This window comes from Lissotriton helveticus, chromosome 2_2 (assembly GCF_964261635.1).
Source record: "Lissotriton helveticus chromosome 2_2, aLisHel1.1, whole genome shotgun sequence".
NCBI lineage: Eukaryota > Metazoa > Chordata > Amphibia > Caudata > Salamandridae > Lissotriton > Lissotriton helveticus.
The window spans coordinates 84,787,294-84,810,875 of NC_136060.1; positions in this window are offsets into that span (position 1 = coordinate 84,787,294).

Consider the following 23,582-nt stretch of genomic DNA (forward strand, 5'->3'; position numbering starts at 1 on the left):
GGCGGTCTATGCCTGCGAGCGTTCTCGGCTGAGACGCTCGGCTTTCATCCTTGGAGAAGGGGGGGGGGGGCGGCTGCCTCACTCTTCATTTGTTTCCGGTAACACCGCCTGCGGCTGCGGCGGTCTCTGCCTACAAGCGTTCTCGGCTGAGACGCTCAGTCTTCTTCCACGGAGGGGGCGGCTGCCTCACTTCGAGTCGGAAAAGGATTTTGGAACTCTCCGCCTGCGGCTGCGGCGGACTCTGCCTGCAAGCGTTCTCGGCTGAGACGCTGTTCCATCATACTTGAAGCGGGCGGCTTCTTCCCTTTCCGAACTCCTACAGAGAGATAAGTAACTGTGCTTTTCTTGTGCTTGCTGATTTGTTTTGGAACCGGAACAAAGAACTCAATTCCTGAACTTTGCTTCGGATGTTTTGCTAGCACTACTGACTTCTGTTTTTTTTGGAACATTTGAACTGGTCTGTTTCTTGTGGAGTTCTCAGTCATCTTTTGGGTTGCTTATTGACTGTGGAACTTTGGTTGCTTCTTAACCTTCAATAATCGGTTACTGGAGAAGGGCTTTACGTTAGTGGTGAAAAGGAAGTGGGACTGGTATGTATGGTGCATTTGCGGTGATACCAGGGTTCTATTTGCATCGACAAGGAATAATCCTGTTTGTGTCTTTCAGATTGTAAGGATAGAGACGTATCTACCAAATACATCCAAGAGAGGGGGTTGCATCCAGTGGAGTAACTGGGGTAGGTGTTCCACTAGCGAGAATCATATGAGAGTAGTCAGAGATCATTGCTATAACATTGTGTTTTGTTTTGTCTCGTTTCAGTGGTCCCTTCCGTTCCAGCCCCTTCCCGTACCTTTCCCTCGCCTGATTACCTAGAGGCTCTATGTATACTATTAGTCAGAGTTTCGGGCAGTCAGGAGGTGGACCCCTTTGAGCATCGCCCTGATCCTGTGGAGGCCGATCGTGACACTTGTAGCGCTCCCCAAAGAGCTACCGCGAATCAAACAACTAAGCCAGCTATATGCAGCTACTCTTTGCGTAAAAGGCTGCTACACTTGCTTTAGACTCTGCTAAATCCACTTCTGTTTCGCCTCCGGTCGCGGAAAAAAGGGTCACTACTAGGCAGGGCAAAGGGAAAGCGATCACGGAGAATACCTCCCCAGCAAGTAGAAAAGGGAAGGGGGGGCCAAGAAAATGTTGTCTTCTAAACTTAGAATACCCCATCACTGAAGACATACTACAAAGTGTTATATACCACACCGGATAGGGGCAAAATAAAAAATCTTCTATGGCATCTATCAGCATGCAGTCTGGCCTCCCCTCACCTAAGGAATATATCCAGCCCGTCATGCCTCCCCCGGGGTAATGAATGAGAAGACATCATGTTCAAGCAACAGGTGGTTATTCATTCCTCTGTGCAAGTATCGAACAGGTATTCGGCTCTGGATAATCAAGAAAACGGTTCAGGCACACTTCCAGTAACGGAGAAGGTGGATGTTGCTGTACCATCATCGATCACTGAATCATCTAGACCGCCTGACTTCCACCAAATGCTATCTCCCAACACTGTGGAAACCGGCTCACTAGCTGACATCTTATTGAGACTAAAGGAGGACATTGGGAGAAGATTCTCAATCTCAGAATCTAATCAAGCTGCAATTCAGGCCTCATGTGAGGTTTTGGCGCAAAAAATAGAAGAGGTTTTGCAGAGAACAGATATTCTTGAATCTGAAATCCATAAAATCAAGAAAGCATTACACTCTTCATCAGTGGAGATGGACAAATTAGCCCACCAAAATAGGGACCTGAAAGATGACATAGAGCATCTTGAAATTCATGCTAGAAAAAATAATTTGAAAATATTAAATGTCCCCGAAGATCTGGAGGGGGAGACATTAAAAATGTTATGTTTTCCCTCTGAAAAGAAACAATCCTAAAGGGTTCCCCGGAACTGGAGTACCTCTAGGTCTAAATAGACAGTTAGGGATACATAAATAAAGGTGAAATGATGAATAATGGTATGTGTCTATAATCTGCAACTAATCACATATATAGCGACAAGAATCACATTTTTTCTGCCTTTGATACTTTAAGGCTTTCTACAATGAGGTAAGGTGGATAGAGGCTGGATTTTTATCTGTGGCTTTGCCTTGTCAAGATTGAACATTTACATATGGATGTATGACGTTACAACGCATACTTTTACATCGCATGCCTTTACAACGCGGTTTTTACATCGCATACCATTACAACGCATAATGCTTTTAGGCGCTGGATAGTAATTTACTATTCCAACTCCAGTCCCCGTGGATAGTAGGGAAGGTGTTGGATAGTATATTAAATACATTCCCTATCCTAGAGCGCCCCCCAGCGCTATGCGTTGTAATGGTTTGCGTTGTAAAAGTTTCGTTGTAATGGATGTTTCCCTTTACATATACACCATAGCTTAGGGTGTAGTACCCACATGTGTTTTGGCTATGCAGCCTTTGTCAGGAAGCCATAATGGAAAGATTCCTAAATTGCATACAATTTTAAACTGAGATGGGCGAGGGATGACGGTACCATCTCACTTTAAAGGAGATTTTGCTCAAGGAGTGGGAAGAAAGTACATAGTATTGGAATAGCTATTTCTTGATGGTATCCCTGTTTGCGAGTCACCACTTGCGGAAAACGGAGTTCCTTTAGTACGTCCAGACCGGCAAGGTTACATGTGGTGGTGTCCCAGTCCCAAACAAGAGAAGTTATGCTAGTATGTGATGGACTCTAAGCTGGCTAGCCCCAGCGAGCTGGGGGAGCTACTTGATGAGTAGGGGAGAATTTGGGTTTCCAATCAGCACCATGGAGGGTGATCGGACGAAGGGAAGACAGGTCCTTTTCCAAGGGAAGCCCAGGGGAAAGAAGGTCAAAAACAGAAAGAATACTCACAAGACCCACAAAAGCCTGCACAAGGAGTGACAGCCCTGAGCCAATTCGACTTCAAGGGGAAGGAGTTTCAGTGAAAGCCTAGCAGGTTATTTGAGGAAAAATTGGGAAAGTGCTTTGACTGCAATCAGCCAGAGAACAAGAGAGGAGATGCTTTCTGCACCAAGAACCACACCCACTGGTGGGCAGTCCTAGGGTATTGATAGTGTAGCTGTGGGGGTGGAGATTGTCTCATACTTGGGGAAGGGTTTGGCAGAGGTAACCTTGGAATCTTTGGGTGGGGTGCATATCACAACCATGGCCTCACTGCCTTTCAACATGGAGAGGTGCAGGCAGAGGCCCAAAATCAATAGAACTGAGGTTGAGGTTCTGATGGATACCGGAGCCAGTGTGATTATGGTCATAGAGAAGCTGGTTTCTCCAGTGCAGATCATACCTGGTGGATATCACCAGATAACCTATGCGGACGGCAGAGCCAAACTCCATTCCATGGCAATGGTGAGTTTGGAATGGGGATGTGTGACAGGGCCCCATTTCTTTCTTTCTTTTTTATTTTTAAGAAGGCAGTTGTTTCTATTGCAATCCCAGTGGAGTGTCTACTGGGAAATGATTTTGAAGCATCTGACTGGTTAAGGGGGTGGGGGGAATTATCCATGCAAGGATGCTGGACCTCCCTGAGTGGGCATGTGCTGTGGCTAGTTCACAGGCTGTCCAGAAGGGAAATGCTGGACCACAATGGTCCAAGCTCCGTGGGCAAGGACAATGAGTCTGGTCGGTCGGTCCAGAGGTGCAGCAGGAATCTGACCTTCAGCGGTAGGATCTGACCTCTGAGGAAGGGATTAGAGCCCTGCAAGGTCTGTCAGATTGGAAAGAAATCTACAGAAGCTGGTGGACCCTCCTGAGAGAGAGAGTGTCCCACTCTTGAGAGGAAGTCCATCTCAAAGTAAGAGGAGGGGGAAAGTTGTGGATTCTACAGAGTCTACTGGGAGGATGGAGTGCTCTATGCAGAGGCCATAAACCTCAAAGAAGGGGCCACCAGGAGTTAGCTGGTACAGAGAATTCCTCCTGACCTTAAGTCATGATATTCTCCTAGCAGGTCATTTGGTGAAAAAAAGGTTTAGAACCGGTTGGTAAACTATTTCTACTGGTCCCATATGTCTGAAAAGGTAAAGAAGTTCTGTGGCTCCAGTGTCACCTGTCAGACCAGTGGAAAGACAGAGGTAAGCCAAAGGCTCCCTTGATACCACTGCTAGTGGTTGGGGCTCCCTTTGAAAGGGTGGGGGTGGACATTGTTGGTCCCCTAGAATCCCCAACTGCATCAGGGAACAAGTATATCTTGGTGGTAGTGCACTATGCCACAAGATACCCAGAAGCAATATCCCTCAGGAAAGTCACTGTACCTTCAGTGGCTAGGGCCCTACTTGGTGTGTTCACCAGAATGGTTTTCCCAAAGGAGGTGGCTTTCAGATGGAGGCACAAACCTTATGTCCAGCTATCTGATGGTAATGTGGGATGAATGTGGTGTTATTACAAGTTTACCTCCCCATATCATCCCCAGACTAATGGCCTGGTGGAGAAGTTCAATAAGACCCTGAAAGGCACGATTAGTGGTTTGTTTGACAAACTCAAGAGGAGATGTGATATTTTCCTCCCATGCCTACTGTTTGCTAACAGTGAGTTCTCACACAAAGGGGTTGGCTTTAGCAGCTTTGCGTTGTTTGGGCTCCCTGTATGGGGGCCATTGTGTCTGGTGAAAGTGTCTTGGGAAAAGCCTATCAAGGTAGCCAAGGATAATGTGCTGGATTATGCACCAGGCCTTAGATCTGGCATGTCAAAGTACATGTCCAAAGCAGACCAGACAGTGGAGGCCATCCAGGATCTCATGAAGCTCTGGTATGACCAGAAGGCTGCCATGCCTGAGTAAGCTCCAGGACAGTTGGTATGGGTATTGGAGCCTGTAGCTCCTAGGGCTCCTGGCACAAGTGAACTGGGCCCTATCCACTCCGAGAGAAGAAGGGTGAGGTTACCTACCTGACCATACCACCCCATGAACCCTCACAGGGTCCTGCATGTCAGCAGATTGAAACCCCACCATGACAGGGCAGACACGACTTCCTCTTATGCTCAGCTCCATCCTTCTGGCTATCCTGTGAGTCCATCATGCAGCTCAGCTATGCTCAGGGCAGCCTGCTCCTCTGTGTTTCCTCCAGCTCTCCAAACAGTTCAGATGCTCTGCACCTGCATGGGTGTGGCCACTTCCAGGTACTGGGGAGGGGTAGTTGCATCTTATTGGTTGGTTCCTCTGTTGCTTCGTTTTCGGGTGTGGTGGGTGTTCCTGATTGGTTGATTGGCTCACATGGGTTATTTTTGTTTTTCCGATTGAGTATTTACCGTTTCGGTATTTACCGATTCAGTATTTACCGATTCGGTATATCCCATGCATTCCTATGAGCCTGGAGGACCATAGGGTTGAATGGGTATTTATCGAATCGGTATTTACCGATTGGGATATCCGAATGTTACCGAATCGGTAAGTTTTACCGATTTTTAGCTACATCCCGTTTTCCGATTCTGAAATACTGAATCGGTATGATTCGGTATTTAAGAGTCGGTAAACTGGGATTACCTACATCTGGCCCCTAAGTGAGGTGGGAATTGCTGGGACCATGCTCAATTGGCTGCAGTCGTTTTTAGAAGACCGATCCTTCATAGCTCTTGAAGAAGGCATTTCCTCAAAGCCCATACCTCATAACTGTGGGGTCCCCCATGGGTCTTCCCTGAGCCCCATACTTTGTAATGTTTATTTTAGTCCTCTGGCGGAGGTGGTGCTACCTTTCTGGACCCAAATCATCACGTATGCTGATGACACCCAATTGGTAGTTTCTTTCAACCAACAGGACGCTTCCAGCTCCGGGCTTGTCCTTTGTCTGGACAAAGTATCAAGGTGGATGGAAGATTCATTTTTGAAACTCAATGGATCAAAAATGGAACTAATGCTCCTAAGGAATAAAGAAAAGACAAATCTTGGGCTACACTGGCCTAGCTCTTTTGGTCCTGTCCCCTCCCCTAAAGACCAAATCAAAAATCTGGGTGTTTGGCTCAACCGGAACCTTGATTTTAAAGAGCAAGAACAAAAAGTAGCTGCAAGCTGCTTCGGGATCCTACAAATGGTCCATAAAGTACTCCCACTACTCCCTTTTCCATAAAAAAGAGCCCTAGTTCAAGCTCTCATCCTGTCCCGTCTCGACTATGCTAATGCACTTTATCTTGGAGCTCCTGACTCCTCGATAGGAAAGTTAAAGTTGTTTAAAACTGTGCGGCACGTATGCTCATGAACATCCCAAAGCGTTCTTCAGCTAAACTAGCTTTGGCATCTCTACACTGGCTACCCATCTGTGAGCGCATTCGGTTTAAGGCATTATGCACAGCCCAAGGGCACTTGCAGGTAAAGGATCCTTGGCTATTCATTCCCTTGTCCATCTGTGCCGCCCAAATAGAGCCCTAAGGTCGGAAACTAAATATTTACTGTCAACACCAAGCATAAAGAGAGCACGAAGTGGGGGCTGCCTCTTTTCTTATAATGTGGCTAAAATCTGGAACAGTCTGCCTTTGCAGATCCGTGCTCAACCTAACTACCTCATCTTCCGGAGACAGATTAAAACATTGCTTTTCCCTAAATTAATGGGTCACAGCTCAGTGTGTTAGCAGACATTAGCGTTGGGATGCCTATGGGTAACCAGGCGCTTTAGAAATCCTGTTTTCATTTCATTTCACCACCCAAAGAAGTTTGTGGTTCATACATATGCTTCAGAACAAGGGATTGGGGCAGTGTTGGCACAAGTAAATAAGGAAGGCATTGATCAGCCAGTTGCCTTATCCAGTAGGCGACCTGTTTCCAGAGAACAAAGATGGAGTGAAGCCTTTGAGTGGTCTGGTCCCCAAAGAAGCTGAGAAATACATTTTTGGCACAGGCTTTTTGTGTTCAAACTGACAACAAACCTCTCAAATGGCTCAGGCAGATGAGGAGGGGAAATCCTAAACTGTTGAGGTGGTCCATTTCCCTACAGTGGATGGACTTCACATTGGAATTCAAACCTGGGAATGCCCATGCCAATCCAGATGGGTTTTTCAGGTTTTTACTCTTACCTGATGAGGACTAACAGGGTATAGGTTAGTTACCGATCACCTTTTGTCCGGGGTGGCGGGCCGTGTGAGAAAGTCATCTTTTTGGCTCTGATCACCCCCATTTGTTGATTGATATCGGTAGTAACTGACTCCGATTGTGCCCTGGGCTCTGTTTACCAGACCCAGGGCCATTGCTCTTCTTTAAAGGTACATGGTGGTTAGTATAATACAACTGATAATAATACACCCCTGTAAGTCTCTAGCATATAATAAGGCAAGTGGGATTCAAACTACCTATAAGTCACTAGCATATAATAGGTCATGTTAGGTTTGAAAACACCATTCTCATTATATACTTGTTTCGTCCCATAGTAGGTTAGCAGTGTGCGGCTAAATCAGACCTAATTCATATTCACATTATACAACCCATTGAGTTATCTCTGTAATTTGCGATCTTCAGTTAGCGAGTGTGACTCTATTTTGTATTTTGCAATCCCCATTAGGCTGTGTCTGAACTAGGCCCCGTTATTCGTCTTGCTTGCCTCAGCCAAACACCGTATTTAGTTATTATTTTCTTTTCTGTTCAAGGTTGCTTTCTGACTTACTAATGAATAGGCCATTCTGCCTTTGCATACCTATCCATGTGTGTAGCTCTTCTCCCATGTTAGGAGATGCTGAAACCCAGAACAGCAACCTTGAGCCTGTTATAATGTGTACCCATCTAGCAGGTTGTAGCCTATCCTTCTCTTCCTCTTTTGTTCACTTTTGGCCCGAGCCGGTAACTTTCCACTGTGGGTGTGGTAGGAGGTTCTTGGGAGGAATGGTTATGCGTTTCAGGCTGTTGGGGGGTCAGTCCTTCGGCAGACATCTTAAGGTACAGGTCAGATTGGACTCTTCTGCTGAGTATTGTTAATAAACAGCTATTTGTATTCTCTACTGTCTCTACTGTCTGACAGACTCTTCATTTGGCAGAAGGCGAGGAGAAGGTTGTTAATAACCCGGGTGACCCGAACAGGGACCCCGCAAGGTGATCCGACTCACCCGTAATCAGGTTGCAGGGTCGGGGTTGCTTCTGGTCGGTTGGGCGGATCAGGGATCCCCACACGATAAGAGCTTGGTTCTCTTGGCTGACCCACCTGTCTCATCAGGCCACTCTTTGCCTAGTGGTCACCGGCTGGGGTCCTGAGAGGGGGAACCCTTGGATTCGACCGTTTGGTCTGAAGAGTCAGCAGTGGGGAATAATCTTGCTCGATCTGAGGGCACCAGGTGAGTGATTTGAATTCTTGGAAAATGTGATGCCATGGTTGAATGGCATGAGCCTACGGGCTGTGTCTGGTACAGTTTTCGGACTGTCTTATCTTGATCTTGGTGGATTTGCAGACCCTTAAAGGACACTGAGTATTTATGAGCAGTCTACCAGGCCAACTGGAAATTGGGCCTACTCTTGAAAAGGTCTGAGACTAATTGCAAACAATCTGCCAGGCCAACTGGAAATTCGGTCTAGTCTTGAAAAGGTCTGATGCTGAAGCCTGTCTTCTTATCTTGAAACAGTCTTTGGACTGTCTTTTCTTGGTACAGTCTTTTGACTGTCTTTCCTTGGTGCAGTCTGGGGACTGTAGGGAGTGGTTTTTTGTACTGGTTCTGATTTGGTTTTTGGACCGTTTTGTTGGATTGATGTTATACTTGTCCCTTATGGACAGTGTATGTGACTTATATTAAGATGCCTTGTCTAAGTAAGTTAGGGTGTTTTGGATGCCGATGTTGTTCCATTGATGCTTGATTACAGGAGAGGCAGCCTGTGCCTCCGGAGGGTACCCCGAATTTTGATGTATACATCAAGCATTGCATTGCCCCTATTATGTTTAGCACGTTGTGGAATAACTATACGAGGGACAATGCTGAATAACAGTGGCCGCTTACTGGCACATTTGATGAACAGAAGTTAAAGTACTATTATATTTTATATCGTTACCCTATGATAGGTCCAGGGAACATCGCCTACTTTCCCTACATCATCTCCCCGTCATTTCATGTGAAGGAGCCTTATAAGGACATAACTCCAAATAAGGACAGACTGCCTGTATGGACATAATGCCTTATAAGAACTGTAGCCTTTTATGGACTAAACCTTTCACCTAGTTCCATGCCGAGGGTGGGTTGTTCACAATCGATATTGCTAAGACGTCATCCTTAGCACATATGAATAATTTATGAGTACACTCTCCAATAGGAACACTTCACCTCCCCCATTGACGCACAAGGTTTACTCCCCAACGTCATCCTTATACTGAACAATGGGGAACACAGGTACATAGACTGTATAAATACAGCACCTCTTGCTATCAGTAGGCAGGAGGGAACCAAGAATTCAAGGCCGACACATTGACCAAAGACACTGCTGCTCCTGCATGCCATCGCTCCAGCTGACAGTGGTCTGACGATCCCTTGCGCGGTATCCAGCTCAAGTCCAGGATGAAGTCCCACACTTTAACTATTCAGGTATGGGGGTTCAACTAAATCCTAGTGGGATTCTTGGCTCTTAGACTTAGGTTCTTAGACTTAGGCTCTTAGGCTTAGGCTCCTTCGCACCTACTCACATGCTAGGTACACTTAGGTACATCACAGGCGTCTTAGGAGTACACAGTTTATTTTATAAATGCATTTCATATTCATGTATGTGTTCATGACTATTGCAAAATGGTAGAACAATTCTATTTCTTTTTATTCACTGTATTGCTGGTTCTATATCTCTGCTACTGTGTTACAGTTGTAGCAGCACACTTATTTTACATGAGAACAACGGTACAATAAATTATTATTGTTAACACACTCAACTTTTTCTTCTGTGTATCTCTCTGAGAGCAAAACAAGCAAGCACGAGTTACTGGGTGAAAGTAGTATATTGTTTCCATGCTTATTATGTTCTGAGGTTGCCAAAAAACAAACAAATCCCTCTGATAACAAGAGATTCTAGTGGGACTGCAAGCTAGCTAATGCAAAAACATAGGCTGACATATTTGATGGGGGTGTACAGAGTCAGTTTGCCACCAAAATCAGAGTATATGTTATCCGTAAACTTGCAGGATAAATTGTTCGCCAAAAAGAGCAGGCAGTCGATGTTTGATTCTCTGAGGGTATGGCAGAAGGAGGCAAAACAACGACAGATGAGAGCAGAGAAACAAGCTTGAAGGGGACAGACACAAATAATAATGCAGAAAGCAATGGCCTATGACAGAGAAAAGATTGAGAAAGGCATAGAGCATGCAGATAGGAGGCTTCAATTACAGAGTGATAAATGTTCTGTTGCTATAGAGGAAGGTGATGATTTTGTTGAGGAGTTACTAGATTCTCGCCCACCACCTCCTTATGCCCCTGAATGGATATTCCCCATGATCCCAACATCTCAGTCTTTGGCCTCTGGTTCTGCTATACCTAGTGTCTCTGTCTCTAGCTCTGCTGCTTCGGCCCCAGCCCCGCCTGGTTCTTCCTCATCTTCGCAAGTTGCTGTCTCCTGGCTCTGTATCCGTGGCTACGCCTTTTCATTCTCCTACAACACAGTCTTTGTTCATAATGGTGCCCGTTTCATCATCTGATCTTTCTCCCTTGAGTGTGTTACCTCAGGCATTGCACGATGCTGAGACACCTGTGCGTTGGGGGCATGAAGGAAATTGGGCAGCGGCACATGACCGCATGGAGAAAGTGTTGGTGCGCTCTGCTGTGGGTAACAAGGAGAAGAAGATGGTGGCTGACAAGGCTGCCCAATGGGCACGGAATATGATATATAGTGTAGAAGATGTGTGGAGTGTGATGAAAGATTATGAGCCACTTATACAGCAACATGCTCTTAAACATATGTCGGTTATGCTGATAGAATTGTGGGAGCAGTGTTTTAAGGGTATCACACCTCAGATTATCTATGACATTCGGGATGGGGTTTATGCTACAAGTATGGCCCCCAATAAGGTTTTCAGCAATGTGACAATATTGGTGGATTATCGGGGTAGACTGCTTCAGAAGGTCCAGACGACAGCGTCACTGTTTCTCATGAGAGAATTTCATCCTATTTATCACCCTGAAATACCAGAGTTGTAAGATGACCATGATATTATTATCAGCCACGGGTGAAAGCCTGTTTGCAGGAACAATGGATTTACACTCATGGAAGAGGAGTGAGGTAATATCTCTAAATGGTCAGTTATCAGACCCTCTAAAAACTCCGGCTGCATAATATAGGGAATTAACGGAAGCAGCCTCTTCCACAGTAATGACATTGGCTGATATAGAGTTATTTTTTGGCCTGCTGGTACCGGTGGATATATGGAGACAGGTGCATATGAAGGATCACATAGTGGAATTGGGTGGTACTTGTGATGAGATCAGGGTGTGGGATAAGGATTGCAAGCCTGACGACAAGCTGAAGGCGGAGCTATTAGCTTTGCCAGGGCGTATTATCATTTACATGCATTCCCTTATCCCGTAGAGATGAGTGGATTGGGACAAGTTGACTGCGTATCGTCAGAAGAAGGATGAAAGTGTGTCTGATTCTTTACTAGGTTTGAAGGGGTGTTTGGGGATTTTAGTGGCCAATATCTGTCACCAGAGGGTGGTGTTTGTTTGTTCGTTAACAGGTTTGTCACTAATTTGCTTCCCAAGATTGCAACTAGGTTGCAGGTTTCGGAAAGTACATGGACCACCTCATCCCTGTCAGTAATTTTGAGTATGGCAAAGTACTATGAGCATAGAGAGAATGAGTACCAAGAGATTGTGGAGAGAAAGTCAAAGGAGTTGAAGACGAGGGTATTGATGCAGCAAGTGTTAAGGGGAAATGGAAAAGGTAGAGGTTCGGGCCTGGCCCAGCGGAGGTCTCAGTCTGATAGGAACAGTACCCTGGTTGTGCCCGTGGGGTAAAACCAATGTGTGTACTGTAAAAAGGAGGGGCATTGGCGAAGTGAGTGTCCGGTGTTGTTGCAGAAAGTTGAGGCCTGAGAGGAAGGGGTTTCAGAGGACCCGGTAGAGGAGGGAGAGGCAGAGGAGATGTGCAGTCTGAAAATACATTGTATGATCATCATAAAGGACTATTTTGACGAAACCCAGGGGAGGCAGTATTATCATGATGACTATGACATGGACACATTGACAGGGTTGTCCCATAGCTAGGAGAGCCAGGGACAGGGTAGAGGGAACCGTTCTGGTGCCCATCAGCACGGACCCTATTTCACTGCAGATTTTCAAGACATAGCCAAGACATTTTTAGTTTCCAGTTTCCTGGTCCCGGGGTCAACTCTGTCTGGCCAAAACAATGTTTCAGTAGGTTTCTTCGGCATGCCGGGTGTTTGCCCCATTTCCAAACCTCTTGTTCTGACTATTGGTCCCTTTACGGTAGATTTGTCATTTCTGTTAACAACAAATTGTGGAGAGAATTTGATGCAACTGGATTTGTTGAAGAGATTACATGCCACCATCTTTAGTTACCCAGATGGTGTTTACATGACAGTTGGGCCACAAGTGGCTCGTACAAAACAATGCTTTGCTAAAGATACACCCCTCTCCCCTGAATTCAAGGAGGTGTCCTGTAGCTTGTTGGCAATAGGCGACATGGACATGGGGTTACTCCAGATTCCACCGGTCTCTATTAAGATCAAAGATATTGCAGTATTGCCACATATTCCTCACTATACAATTACACAGGCAGGAGAAAAGGCCTTATTGCAGATAATACAGGATCTGGTTAAGTCTGGTGTGGTTGAGGAGACAACAGCGAATGTGTGTAATAGCCCTATCCTTCGATTCTCAAGAAGGCACCATTGGACTCTTCTGATGCTCATCCTGACGTCTATTGCTTGTAATTTACCTCAGAGTTAATAACATTGTAGTGCCTCAATACCCTGTAGTCACAGATATTACCACAATATTGATTTCCTCATCAGCAAGTTATTTTCCATGATTGATTTAAAGAATGCTTTGTTAGCAGATATCTGTTTGGATTTGCCCTAGCTGGCAGGAGCTTTAGATTCTGTTGTGCTCCTCAAGCCTATACAGAAGGTACTAGTATCTATAGTCAAGCCTTAACGACTCAATTGGATTCTCTGGTACTTCCCTCTGGTAATGCGTTATTGCAGTACGTTGATGACCTCTTTGTGGCCTCCAAAACTGAAGATGGTTGTAAGGAAGAGCAGCCCAACAGGATCCAAGGAAGCACAGAGCACAGAGCCGCACAGGGAAACCCACAAGCGAAGGACCCACCGATACAACAGCCAGGAAAGTTTTAATGCCTGTCTGTGCGCAGGGGGCGGGGCTAGCAGGGAGAGCGGGCCAGGTGTTGCGAATTGGCCAGGCAGGGACTCCTGGTAGATGGAGTCCCCGCTCCTATGCTCGCAGCCCTGCTACAATGCCCCAAAGTTCTCCAGTCGTTGCAGACCTCCACTCGGTCCAGATGTCCCCCGCAGCCCTCCTTTGCGATGCGGGACCCGCGTAGCGGGTCCGGCGAGCCGTTGAAGTCTTGGTAAGGAAGAGCAGCCCAACAGGATCCAAGGAAGCACAGAGCACAGAGCGGCACAGGGAAACTCACAATTAAAAGTCGCCCCATTAAAAGTTCAGTGAGCATGAATGGAGTAAGTCTTGAACAAGTAGAGGTCATGACCTATCTAGGCGTAACCTTGGATTACCGCCTTAGCTGGAAACCACAGGTTGACACACTTCACCTAAGATTTGCACGTCTTACTGGTTGTCTTCTGCAGGAGCAAAAAAGGTCTCTAACCAAACAGGTTAAACCCGCTCTTAGGATTTATGATACCAAGGTCAGCTCTGCAATTTTGTATGGGGCAGATCTTTGGGGGTATATGGACCTATCAACTCTGGTAAAAGTTCAAAACAAATTTTTGCGAAAACTGGTAGGACTTCCCCAATCCTCTCCGACTAAACCACTCTGTTTGGACTTGGGTTGCAGACCAATTAATGAGATGGCTCGCTATCGGCTAGTAGCACTGTTGAGACGCATTTGGACGTCCCCAGATTCAAGCCTCTTTGCCAGGGAATTAGAGGAAGTAAGATCAGTTTGGGGGTCCAGTAGTATACCCTGGCTGCATGAAGTTAAACTAATCTTGAAAGAGATGGGTTGTAACCAGTTGTGGGTTTCTCCGGGGTCCTCTACCTTTCCTTCCAAGCAAGATTTCAAAGCATTATATTGGGCTTTTGTTCGACAAGAGTCTGTTATTAGTTCAGATGCTACTAGCTTAACAGGTAGATTTCTGTCCCACAAATTGGATCCCTTTTTTGAGAATTATTGGGACGTTATAACCAAGACATTAGATAAAAAACTGTACCATCAGTTCCGAGTCGGGTCTCTGCCTTTAAGGTCTTTTACTAGGAAGTGGTCCGCTCTTTTAGCTGATTCTTGCCCTTGGTGTATTGTCCATAAGGAGAGTGTTGGTCACTTTTTATTTGCATGCCCTGCCTATCACGCACCAAGAAACAAATGGATTAGGCCCATTTGCTGCCATCTTAAAGTCCGAGGGAGTGCTGAGGCATTGTGGGTGCTACGTACCACCACCTCTGAGGCGGTAGTCGTAGGTGTCGCCAAATTCCTCGGGTGGGCATGGGTTACCAGAGCCAGACACTTGCAGCCATCATGATTCCTAATTACTAAATGTTTTTTTTTTATATGAGGTCTTTATTATACTGTTTAATTCTCTTTTTAACGATGAAATGTTCTATGTAATTATGATGGTCTTAATCTGTTATTCTATGTATGTTTTTTTTTTTGTTGCTATAGCTGTCTTTTATGATGTAAAAATCGCAATAAAGACTTTAAACCTGAACCTGAAATTGTTGTTGCATTTGGCACACCATGGCCATAAGTTGTCCCTTTAAGAATTTCAATATTGTCGACAGGAGGTCACCTATTTAGGTCACCTTCTGTCGAAGGAAGGTCACAGACTAACACCTGAACTCATAGCTGCTATCACTAATATGCCTGTTCTTAAGACCCAACGTGAAGTGTGTGCATTTATTGGTATTAAAGAAAACCCAAAGGTGTTGATGGACGGAGCGTTGACAATACAAACACTCACCCTCAGTCAACTAATCTGGGTTTACTCTATCACCGTCCTTTAGCTCACTCCACGACCCCAGTTCAGACATGGCCATATGCAAATCAGTCTGACCCTGTGCCTCATGGGAACAGTCCAGCCCGAACTGCCAAGCCATGTCTTCCCTGGACCGGAATCAAGTTTCCCAGGACCGGTTTCTGGCATTACAGCCATCTTCAGCCGGGCTTGCTTGACTCCAGTGGCAAAGTGAGCAAGGGACTCACGTTAGAGCATACCCTGCCAACTTGGGGCGAACAAAGAAAAACCAAAGGTGATGATGGACGGAGCGTTGACAATACAAACACTCACCCCCAGTCAACTGATCTGGGTTTAATCCATCACCGTTCTTTAGCTCACTCCGCCACCCCAGTTCAGACATGGCCATATGCAAATCAGTCTGACCCTCTGCCTCATGGGAACAGTCCAGCCCGAACTGCCAAGCCATGTATTCCCTGGACCGGAATCAAGCTTCCCAGGACCGGTTTCTGGCATTACAGCCGTCTTCAGCCGGGCTTGCTTGACTCCAGTGGCAAAGTGAGCAAGGGACTCACCTCTGAGCAAACCCAGATCAGTTGACTTGGGGTGAGTGCTTGCAATGCTCAACACTCCGTCCATCATCCCCTTTGGTTTTGCTTTGTTTGCCCTAAGTTGGCAGGGTATGCCCAGACGTGGGTCCCTTGCTCACTTTGCCACTGGATTCAAGCTAGCCTGGCTGATGACGGCTGATTAGCCAGAAACCGGTCCCAGGATGCTTGTTTCCGGTCCAGGGAAGACATGGCTTGGTAGTTCGGGCTGGACTGTTCCCATGTGGCACAGGGTCAGACTGATTTGCATATGGCCATGTCTGAACTGGGGTGGCGGAGTGAGCTAAAGAATGATGATGGATTAAACCCAGATCAGTTGACTGGGGGTGAGTGCTTGCAATGCTCAACACTCCGTCCATCATCCCCTTTGGTTTTGCTTTGTTCACCCGAAGTTGGCAGGGTATGCCCAGCCGTGGGTCCCTTGCTTACTTTGCCACTGGATTCAAGCTGGCCTGGCTGATGACGGCTGATTAGCCAGAAACCGGTCCCAGGATGCTTGTTTCCGGTCCAGGGAAGACATGGCTTGGTAGTTCGGGCTGGACTGTACCCATGTGGCACATGGTCAGACTGATTTGCATATGGCCATGTCTGAACTGGGGTGGCGGAGTGAGCTAAAGAATGATGATGGATTAAACCCAGATCAGTTGACTGGGGGTGAGTGCTTGCAATGCTCAACACTCCGTCCATCACCCCCTTTGGTTTTGCTTTGTTCGCCCTAAGTTGGCAGGGCATGCCCAGACGTGGTCCCTTGCTCACTTTGCCACTGGATTCAAGCTAGCCTGGCTGATGACGGCTGATTAGCCAGAAACCGGTCCCAGGATGCTTGTTTCCGGTCCAGGGAAGACATGGCTTTGTAGTTCGGGCTGGACTGTTCCCATGTGGCACAGGGTCAGACTGATTTGCATATGGCCATGTCTAAACTGGGGTGGCGGAGTGAGCTAAAGAATGATGATGGATTAAACCCATATCAGTTGACTGGGGGTGAGTGCTTGCAATGCTCAACACTCCGTCCATCATTCCCTTTGGTTTTTCATTTATTGGTATTACCTTGTATTGTCAACCCTGGATTCCCAATTATTCCCTACTGACAAAACCCCTCCTTTACCTGACTACCAAAGAAGTGCTTGAGCCCCTGCCTTGGACAACTGCATGCCAGCAAGCATTTGAGCAATTAAAAGTTGTGCTTTGCTCTGCTCCTGTGCTTGGCATTCCTGATTACCAGAAGCCTTTTGTGCTCTATGTCCATGAGGCGGATGGTTGCGCGCTTTCTGTCCTAATACAGGGTTTTGGTGGTAAGCAAAGACCCTGCACTTATTTTTCTGCCATATTGGAAAACGTCACCAGAGCTCTCCCGAGCTGCCTGAGAGCTGCTGCGGTGGAGGCAGTTTCTATCAGGCAATCAGCAGGGCTTGTTCCTGATACTGAGTTCACAGTAATGGTACCTCATGCTGTGGATACGCTTTTGAATAAGACAAATACGTAGAACCTTACTCGTGCGTGTCTGACTGGATATGAACTAGCATTATTGGCTCCCCATATTACTTCAAAAGATGCACCAATCTGACCCCAGCCACATTACTACCCCTCCTTTCGACAAGTAATGGTGCAGATGCACACGATTGTGTATAGAACAGAAGAGGAAACGAAAGGACGGGTAGACCTGACTGATGGTCCCCTATCTGACCCCAGGGGGAACTGTATGTCAATGCCTCTTGTTTCAAATTACCAGATGGCACCACCACCGCCGTATATGCAATTACAACGTTGTGCATTGTAGTTGAGACATCCCTTGTCCCATACCAATCAGCCCAAGCTGCAGAGTTGGTTGCCCTTCTGTGAGCTTGTGAGTTAAGTGAGGGGCTGACTGTCAATTTCTACACTGACAGCCAGTACGCCTTTGGGGTCACTCATAATTTTGGGCGCCTCTGGACGGAGAGAGGGTTCTTGACTTCACATGGATTAACAATACAGAAAGCCCCACTGACACATAGACTTTTGTCAGCTTTACTACTTCCCAAATAGTTAGCAATAATGAAATGTAGTGCCCACAAAGCAATAACAGATGAAGTAGGGGGAGGAAATGTGTTTGCAGATCAAATAGCTAAAGAGACAATTAGATCAATGATGAAAAAGATGTTTGTGGCAGGTCCTGCTAGGTGGGTCCCAGACAATGGAATGTTTGAGGCCACATTAGAAAATGTTGAAGAGATACAAAGTAAGGCAACTCTAGACGAATTGGCAATATGGTGGGAGAGTACAGGGCATCTGGATGAGGATGGGTGTTGGATTGATAAGTCAGAGAAACAGCGATGGATTCTGCCTAATGCCTAGGTACTCCCTGTAGTCACCATGGCCCATGGCTCTGCACACATTAGCACCAAGGGAATATGCAAGGTGTTGGATCCAGTGTGGCAGAACAACAATATTTCCAAAGCAGCCACTCATTTAGTGAAACATTGTAAAATTTGCATGACACATAATCCAAGGAAAGGTACTGCAACACCCGCAGGTAACTGTGCACCACCTTCCTTCCCTTTCAAGGTTCTCCAGATGAATTTCATCGAAATGGAACGAGTTAACAATTTAAAGTACAGGCTGGTAGTGATTTGTGCATTCAGTAAATGGATTGAAGCTTAAAGAGAATATGGCTATGGCGACGACGAAGGCACTCCTAAAGGAGTTTTTCCAACGTTTCGGATTGCCGCATTTGATCTGGAGTGACAACGGAAATCACTTAAATTCAAAAGTCATTCAATTGGTGTGCAAAGGTTTGCACATTAAGCAGAAGTTTGATGCAGCGAATCACCCCCAGTCAGCAGGCCTGGTTGAGAAGTACAATGGTACTCTCAAACTGTAGTTAGCGTAGAGACAAGAAAGTACAGGATTGCAATGGCCAGATGCATTACCATTGGCTTTGTTATCTACATGGGCAACAGCACACTCTAGAACAGGGTTGTCACCATATAAAGTGGTTTTCGGCCGCCATGCTAACATCTGGGGCATTCCAAGACCCTAGCGATTTGCTCATGGATTACCTGTATGAACTAACTAAAGATCTTTGTTCTATTCATCAACATATTCAGGAGACACTGCATTCGTTACCAGAGGGGCCCGGACAACAGCTACAGCCTGAATATCATCAAGAACTTCCAGAGGAGGAGCTGCTTGGAGCCTCCTTGGAAAGGGCCACTGTTGGTCCTCCTTGCCACTCGTACAGCTGTGAAGCTCGACGGATGGAAGCACTGGGTGCATGGGACCCACTGCAAGAAGGTTCCTCTTCCACTTCCCTATGATAAGTGGGTACTGTATGGCATTGCTGACTAGGAAGGGGAACGGGTGCCCTGTTTCGCTCCCTTCTCTGACGGTCGATTGAGGTACGTTCAGAAAGACAAAGAGAGCGATGCTGCCCTGCTCGAGGTGGTCCCACAGAGATAAGGGGTGCCCCAGATACCCACACTTCTGATCCGCAAGAATGTGAATTTCAACGCCCACCTGATCCTGAGTTTCACCCCTTTTTTGTTGATGAGACAGTGCCTGGCGTGACCAGGTATAATCTGAGCCCTTGGGGAAGGACAGTGCACCAGAGGGACAGTTCAGGTTGTAAGTACTGTGTCTAAGGTGCCTGTGATAGAGTAGGGTGAGCTGAGTTGGTACACTGCTCTGGCCACTGGACAGGATTGTTGAGGCTGCTTTCCCAGGAGGGAGGGAGCCCTATCCTGACAGGAGAAGGATTTGTTTTCAGCAAGGACTGCGATCGTGCAGCTCTTCCGAGGGAGTGCTTCATCGCACCACTGTTGATGAACAATAGGAGCCTACCAGCTAGGCTCTAGATGGACACTAGGTTACTTGTGCCCCTCTGGTCGGTTGTATTTGTGGCTCCAATAGATAAGGCTCTTCACAAGTACCCATTTGGCCGCGCTGTAATGGAAGAAGCCCCTAGCGGCCCCACCTTTAGGGCAGAGTAGCCCTGCTTGGTCTAGTTGGTCCACTAGAAGTTAAATATTAGTAATGATCTTCTTTCTCATATTATTAATTATAATGTTTGGTGTAGTATGGTATATAGAAGAAAAACACCCAGTACACACTCTGATAGGAACTACCGCGGCTCCGCCTGAACACCAGTTCATTGCATTGGCCCCGCACAAGGAGAGACATGGACAAACATATACCGAAAATGCTTTTCTGCATGCTCCATCAAGAACACCATACGTCAAATTCCACGAATTGCTGGGTGTGCGGGTTTCTCCCCTCTCTGATGCATAAGAATGATTTACTGGTGTCTTTACCCATGTAGTATCAAGGAAGCTGTGAAGCATAGCTCCAGTTGTATTCTATTGTGTACATTCATTATCATGCTGATGCTATGGATATGAACGAGTCTGATTATCAAGCAGAATTAGAGTATGTAGTGGTACACCAGGGTTATACTCCGGTGATAGGAAGCAAGAAGGGTACTTTACATCCAGATGCTTGCATGGATGTCTTTGAGAATAACAGCAATGTCACATGGCTGCAAAATGAAATGCTGGATTTCCAGGGACTCAATGTTGTTCATGCTGCAGCTAGTTTCTGTGTTGAAGGTTCTGGGAAAATTCTAGGTGGACTTGGCAGCTGTAACTACACATATAAATTGAACACTACTAGTAGCGCACCTTTGCTCATACCCCCTAATCTCTACTTTGTTTGTTGAGCACATGCTATACCTGGCTCCTCAGAGGATGGTCTGTCCAGTGATATCTCTCTTTTCTTTTACCTCCCGTTTACATTTCACCGTCTAACTATCACAAAGACCAAAGACTGCAGCAGGGGAGTGCTCATTTTTCTTTTCTCTGTAAGGAGAGTTATTGATACTGCAGACATTGTTCATACTGATACTACTTTACAGCATTTCACAGATGCTATGAAGGCTATTCTGCCTTTCTGGGGACCTATGCATAACAGTCTTAGCATTTGTCACCTCACCAGAGTTGGGGAAGGGATCATCAACACTATGGCAGGCATACTAACTAACATTACGGCTGAGCTCCAGGCTACCAGACTTGTTGCTTTTCAAATCAGATGGTTTTAGATGTCATGCTTGCAGATAGGGGTGGAGCTTGTCCGTCATCGATAGTAGTTGCTGTGTTTAAATCCCTGACCACGCCCCTAATGTATATTCCTCTATCCAGAAGCTACATAGGCTTATATCTGATATTCATCAAGACAATGGTTCACGGTCCTTGACAGGGTGGTTCTGGGGTCTGATATCATCCTGGGTTTGGAAGATAATAATTTTTCAAGTAGCTATAGCAGGTGTCATCTTCACATGCTGCCTATGTGTCAACTGCCTTCCAGCATGCTTAATCTATTGTGTGAGAAAGCTCACACCTACCCCTAAATTCCCAGAACAAAATAATTAAGTTTCCACTATGATGATGCAAGACATACAGGATATGATGTTGATCGATGGGGGCATTTTTTAAATATTGAAAATGTTTGATATACATGTGCATTCTTTTCTTCCCTGCTTAGAATTGTAAAGACCCTACCAGATGTGCCAATAAAGCATTTAGCCTCCACTGCTAATAGGAGGGACTATTAGGTTTGAAAACTGCATTCTCATTGTATACTTGTTTCATGCCATAGTAGGTTAGCAGTGTGTGGCTAAATTAGACCACACATTAAATTAGACCCTCCCTCATTCGTATTCACATTATACAACCCACTGAGTTATCCCTGTAATGTGCGAGCTTCAGTTAGCTAGTGTGACTCCATTTTGGATTTCGCAAACCCCATTAGGCTGTGTCTGAACTAGGCCCTGTGATTCGTCTTGCTTGTCTCAGCTGAATACTGTATTTAGTTATTATTTTCTTTTCTGTTCAAGGTTGCTTTCTGACTTACTAATGAATAGGTCATTCTGCCTTTGGATACCTATCCATATGTGTAGCTCTGCTCCCACATTAGGAGATGCTGAGACCCGACACGGCAACCTTGAGACTGTGATCATGTGTACCCATCTAGCAGATGGTAGGGCATCCTTATGTGACTCCTTTGTTCATGTTCGGCCGAAGCCGGTAACTTTCCGCTGGGGGCGTGGTTGGAGGTTCTTGCGAGGAATGGTTATGCATTCCACACTGTTGGGGGTTCAGACCCTCGGCAGACATCTTAGGGCACAGGTCACATTGGACTCCTCTGCAGATATTGCTAATAAACAGCTATTTGTATTCTCTACTGTCTAACCGACTCTTCATTTGACAGAAGGCGAGTAGGAGGTTGTAAATAACCTGGGTGGCCCCTAAGGGCCACTTCCTTCTGGCAGGGGGTTTAGAGGCCCAGTAGATTTCCTGTACTGGAGTGTGCACTGCTGTGTTGTCTGCTGTAATTTTGAAGGCAGTCCTGTTTTGAACATGAAGCCGATTTACCATAGCATACCGTGAGGTTGCACAGACTTCACTATTACACACTTTTCTATATTGACATATTCTGTGAACTTTACATTATCAATCTGTTTTTAAAGGTACTCTTTTGGTCTTCAAAATGGCTTAAAAGCATCTGACACATATACCCCAAAAATATTTTTTTTAATGTGTTGCTTCCTAAATAGCTCTAAGTGATGAAGAATGTTAGTGAAAGTAAATAAATAGCATGTCTGACAACACTTTGCACAGATCGCAAAAAGACTGCATCTAGACCATCCTAACGAATGACACCATGCCTGTCAACTAGTCATGTTTACTTCCATGGTAAATTCAGCAAATTTGGCAATCTCCAAAATGTGAAGTCATTATGTAATTAACACTAAGGTATGAATGCTCCTTTTTTTTATTTAAAGTCATCAGTAAAAATCTATTTTTGACATGGGGGAATACATGAAAACATAAAGGGGTCGATTATGTTGTCAGTTGGACCGACACTGACGTGCCATTGGTGTTCATCTCACTGACATCTATATCCACAATCATACTGCCACATTATAATGCAGTTGGTTGAACCGCATTGCTCCAGGGACTGATCGACAGCTTCTGATGGGCGATTGGTCAGATCGCATTCCCCACAATGGAGGCGGTGGCTTCTCAGGCACCGCCGTGGGGATTATGATCCACTTTTCCTCCAGCCATGTCACGTTGGTTCTTACAACGTGGAAAGGTTGGCAAAAATGCTTTATTGGGGCCCGTAGCAGGGCCCCTGTGTCCCTCTGCTATTGGCCCTTGGGGGCACGACTAAACATCTCTGCATCGTGTGGCAGGCACTGCGTGGTTCCTGTCACAAGTGTAGGGATGTTTAAAAGCATGCCTTTTTACATTGGGGCCTGTGCTGTGGCCCTTTTCCGGGCCACTGCTCAGGCCTTAATGCAAAGAGGCATGTTTCTGACTGCCTCTGCAGTGGTTGGATCCTAATTTGACAGTTGGGACCGCCGACTACCTATTGGTCGGTCCCTTTATTGTAACGATGCCGGTCGGATGTTTGCCCGACCGGCATCATAATCGGGCCCAAAGTATGAATCGGGATACATGGCATGGCATATAATGATTCAAGATCTCCCGTCATTACGAAACAAGGGTGTGAACCTGGAGTAGATCTATTACTATTTTCCATTTTAGATTTGTGCAGCACCCTACACCAAAAGGCCCCATGAGCTATATAATATAGTAGGCTTTGTTACAAAATTAAATCTTATACAAGTGAAATGATAGCCAGGTTTTTAAGACCTTCCTAAATGTCAAAGATTGAGTTATAGATGGATAATAAGTGGATAGTGATCCTAGTGAGTTTAAGCTGCCCTGGAGAAAACGTTCCCTGCAAATCTTACTCCATTTATAAGTTTGCACTTAAAAATAGCATTGTTCTGTGTATCTTTGGGACAAAAAAGGATAATACCACTTGAAGC